The following is a 5000-nucleotide window of genomic DNA, read 5'->3' as shown; positions in this document are numbered from 1 at the left end:
CACTGTTCTCTGGCTGGGGGCCGAGCCTGCAAGGAGAGAGGACAGACAACTACAGTGTTAACAGCACTGTTCTCTGGCTGGGGGCCGAGCCTGCAAGGAGAGAGGACAGACAACTACAGTGTTAACAACACTGTTCTCTGGCTGGGGGCCGAGCCTGCAAGGAGAGAGGACAGACTACTACAGTGTTAACAGCACTGTTCTCTGGCTGGGGGCCGAGCCTGCAAGGAGAGAGGACAGACTACTACAGTGTTAACAACACTGTTCTCTGGCTGGGGGCCGAGCCTGCAAGGAGAGAGGACAGACTACTACAGTGTTAACAACACTGTTCTCTGGCTGGGGGCCGAGCCTGCAAGGAGAGAGGACAGACTACTACAGTGTTAACAACACTGTTCTCTGGCTGGGGGCCGAGCCTGCAAGGAGAGAGGACAGACTACTACAGTGTTAACAACACTGTTCTCTGGCTGGGGGCCGAGCCTGCAAGGAGAGAGGACAGACAACTACAGTGTTAAAGTTTGTATAGGAGGGGGGGTATAAAACCCTGTCACCTCTGAGCAGGTTACTGTCATGTTCTGTTCATTTCCAGATGGTTCCACACTAACACACCACAGACACGGCTGAGCAGGATACTGTCATGTTCTGTTCATTTCCAGATGGTTCTACACTAACACACCACAGACACCTCTGAGCAGGTTACTGTCATGTTCTGTTCATTTCCAGATGGTTCTACACTAACACACCACAGACACCTCTGAGCAGGTTACTGTCATGTTCTGTTCATTTCCAGATGGTTCCACACTAACACACCACAGACACCTCTGAGCAGGTTACTGTCATGTTCTGTTCATTTCCAGATGGTTCTACACTAACACACTGCTTTCAGACAGTGGCTGTTCTGGTGTTTCCTCTCACACAGTATCTGTCAGTTATTAACGACTGTTAACCACCATGGTCTCAGAGGGAGGGAGGGAGGTTCAACGAGAGAGAGAGAGCAAGAGGGAGGGAGGGAGGTTCAACGAGAGAGAGAGAGCAAGAGGGAGGGAGGTTCAACGAGAGAGAGAAAGAGAGCAAGAGAGAGGGAGGGAGGTTCAACGAGAGAGAGAAAGAGAGCAAGAGGGAGGGAGGGAGGTTCAACGAGAGAGAGAGAGCAAGAGGGAGGGAGGGAGGTTCAACGAGAGAGAGAGTAAGAGGGAGGGAGGGAGGTTCAACGAGAGAGAGAGAGTAAGAGGGAGGGAGGGAGGTTCAACGAGAGAGAGAAAGAGAGCAAGAGGGAGGGAGGGAGGTTCAACGAGAGAGAGAAAGAGAGCAAGAGAGAGGGAGGGAGGTTCAACGAGAGAGAAAGAGAGCAAGAGGGAGGGAGGTTCAACGAGAGAGAGAAAGAGAGCAAGAGAGAGGGAGGTTCAACGAGAGAGAGAAAGAGAGCAAGAGAGAGGGAGGGAGGTTCAACAAGAGAGAGAAAGAGAGCAAGAGGGAGGGAGGGAGGTTCAACGAGAGAGAGAAAGAAAGCAAGAGAGAGGGAGGGAGGTTCAACGAGACAGAGAAAGAGAGCAAGAGGGAGGGAGGGAGGTTCAACAAGAGAGAGAAAGAGAGCAAGAGAGAGGGAGGGAGGTTCAACGAGAGAGAAAGAGAGCAAGAGAGAGGGAGGGAGGTTCAACGAGAGAGAGAAAGAGAGCAAGAGAGCGGGAGGGAGGTTCAACGAGAGAGAGAGAGTAAGAGGGAGGGAGGGAGGTTCAACGAGAGAGAGAAAGAGAGCAAGAGAGAGGGAGAGAGACGGCGACAGGGACACCGAGTGCTACTGTATTCATTTAATGGTTTGACTGTCCCAGTTTGTGTGTGTCTGTGTGTGTGTGTGTGTGTGTGTGTGTGTGTGTGTGTGTGTGTGTGTGTGTGTGTGTGTGTGTGTGTGTGTGTGTGTGTGTGTGTGTGTGTGTGTGTGTGTGTGTGTGTGTGTGTGTGTGTATGGTGTTATGTTATGTTAGGGTGACCCCCTGCCGCGCTGATATTTTCTGATTGCTTTGCCTGCCTCATCCCTCCCTCCCTCTCTGCCTCATCCATCCCTCCCTCCCTCGTCGCTCTCTCGCTCCCTCATCCCTCCCTCCCTCATCCCTCACTCGCTCTCTCTCCCCCTCTTCCCTCCCTTCTCCCTCTCCTCCCTCCATTTATCCCTTCCTCCCGCCTCCCCTATCCAATGAGGGTATTTCACAACCTCCTGAGTGACAGGTGGGTTTCCAGGTGGGGGGGTGAATAGCAGACCTGGTTTCAAACACAAATAAAGCAACACCTCAAGGCACAACGCCTCTCCCCCACGTGACCTGCTGGTTGTGTGTATGTACTGACACGTGTAACTTCTAGATGAACACACACACACGACATGTGAATGTTTTAAAATGGATGTAAATTGTAAAGTAATTTGTCTGTAATGTATTTTTGGTCATGTGTCTGACCCCTGACCCCAGACTAGCTGTTGCCCCTGGCATCGGCTATTAGGTTCCTAGTAAATCTCATCTAAATAATGACGAGCCTCCTCTGTTTCCTTTCACCTCCTTTCCATCTCCTGATGTTGGATCAGTGATGTTGGATTGCTGATGTTGGATCGGTGATGTTGGATCAGTGATGTTGGATTGCTGATGTTGGATCGGTGATGTTGGATCGGTGATGTTTGGATCAGTGATGTTGGATCGGTGAGTGATGTTGGATCAGTGATGTTGGATCGGTGATGTTGGATCGGTGATGTTGGATCGGTGATGTTGGATCAGTGATGTTGGATTGCTGATGTTGGATCGGTGATGTTGGATCGGTGATGTTTGGATCAGTGATGTTTGGATCAGTGATGTTGGATCAGTGATGTTGGATCAGTGATGTTGGATCAGTGATGTTGGATCAGTGATGTTGGATCAGTGATGTTGGATCGGTGAGGTTGGATCAGTGATGTTGGATCAGTGATGTTGGATTGCTGATGTTGGATCAGTGATGTTGGATCAGTGATGTTGGATCAGTGATGTTGGATCAGTGATGTTGGATCTGTGATGTTGGATTGCTGATGTTAGATCAGTGATGTTGGATCAGTGAGGTTGGATCAGTGATGTTGGATCGGTGATGTTGGATCGGTGATGTTTGGATCAGTGATGTTGGATTGCTGATGTTGGATCAGTGATGTTGGATCAGTGATGTTGGATCTGATGATTTTGGATCAGTGATGTTGGATCGGTGATGTTGGATCGGTGATGTTGGATCAGTGATGTTGGATCAGTGATGTTGGATCTGATGATGTTGGATCGGTGATGTTGGATCGGTGATGTTGGATCGGTGATGTTGCATCTTTGATGTTGGATCGGTGATGTTGGATTGCTGATGTTAGATCAGTGATGTTGGATCAGTGATGTTGGATCAGTGATGTTGGATCAGTGATGTTTGGATCAGTGATGTTGGATTGCTGATGTTGGATCAGTGATGTTGGATCAGTGATGTTGGATCAGTGATGTTTGGATCAGTGATGTTGGATTGCTGATGTTGGATCAGTGATGTTGGATCAGTGATGTTGGATCAGTGATGTTGGATTGCTGATGTTGGATCTGATGATTTTGGATCAGTGATGTTGGATCGGTGATGTTGGATCGGTGATGTTGGATCGGTGATGTTGGATTGCTGATGTTAGATCAGTGATGTTGGATCAGTGATGTTGGATCAGTGATGTTGGATCAGTGATGTTTGGATCAGTGATGTTGGATTGCTGATGTTGGATTGCTGATGTTGGATCAGTGATGTTGGATCAGTGATGTTGGATCAGTGATGTTGGATCAGTTAGTGCTTTAGCTTTGTGTCTGTCTGGGCAGCATGTCGACTGCTATAGATTGATTGGTTTGAAATGAATTGATGTGTACTTAGTTTCATTGTCTACTCTGAGACACCTGTCATCATTGACATCTGTCACCGCTGACAACAGCAGTCATCTCCAGCTTAGCCAATCGCATCGCTGGGATGGTGAGTGGTCACGATTACGAGAAAATAGGATTAGAGAAATGGTCACTGGTTGTCCTGACCCCTTGCATTGTGTGGGCTGCCTGGTGAAGGGAACAGTGGATGACTAGGGTGAGTCCCCAATGGCACTACTTTTGACCAAGGCCCATAGGAATCTGATAAAACACACACTCTTAGAAAAAAGGGGTTCCAAAGAGGTTCTTCGGCTGTCCCCATAGGAGAACCCTTTTTGGTTCCAGGTAGAACCCCTTTTTGGATCCAGGTAGAACCTTTTTGGTTCCAGGTAGAACCCCTTTTTGGTTCCAGGAAGAACACTTTTGGGTTCCATGTAGAACACTCTGTGGAATGGGTTCTACCCGGAACCAAAAAAGGGTTCTTCAAAGGGTTCTACTATGGGGACAACCGAAGAACCCTTTTAAGTTCTAGACAGCAAATGTTGTTTTCTGAGAGTGTAGTGCACTATGTAGGGAATAGCCTCCCCCTGTAGAAGGGTTAATACTGGAGGTCGACCGACTCATCGGCATGGCGATTAATTAGGGCCGATTTCAAGTTTTCATAACAATCGGTAATCGGCCTTTTTGGATGCCGATTCTGGCCGATTACATTGCTTTCCATGAGGAGACTGTGTGGCAGGCTGACCACCTGTTACGCGAGGGCAGCAAGGGGACAAGGGAAGTTGCTAGCTGGCTGTCACGTTCTGACCATCATTCGTGTGTGACTACCTGTGTGGCAAGCTGACTACCTGTGTGGCAGGCTGACTACCTGTGTGGCAGGCTGACTACCTGTGTGGCAAGCTGACTACCTGTGTGGCAGGCTGACTACCTGTGTGGCAGGCTGACTACCTGTGTGGCAGGCTGACTACCTGTGTGGCAGGCTGACTACCTGTGTGGCAGGCTGACTACCTGTGTGGCAGGCTGACTACCTGTGTGGCAGGCTGACTACCTGTTACACGAGTGCAGCAAGGAGACAAGGTAAGTTGCTAGCTGGCATTAAACGTATCTTATAAAAAACAATCTTTACATAAT

At 49.0% G+C, this 5000-nt stretch overlaps 1 pseudogene; it reads right to left on the bottom strand.

Moving 5' to 3' along the window:
- Window positions 1–5000, bottom strand: part of LOC135535677 (uncharacterized) — a 110060-nt pseudogene that overhangs the window by 27786 nt on the left and 77274 nt on the right.

The sequence above is a fragment of the Oncorhynchus masou genome, unplaced genomic scaffold, assembly GCF_036934945.1.
Source record: "Oncorhynchus masou masou isolate Uvic2021 unplaced genomic scaffold, UVic_Omas_1.1 unplaced_scaffold_497, whole genome shotgun sequence".
Lineage (NCBI taxonomy): Eukaryota > Metazoa > Chordata > Actinopteri > Salmoniformes > Salmonidae > Oncorhynchus > Oncorhynchus masou.
Note: the sequence above shows the minus strand (reverse complement) of the source record. Positions and strands in the feature narration are given on the sequence as shown.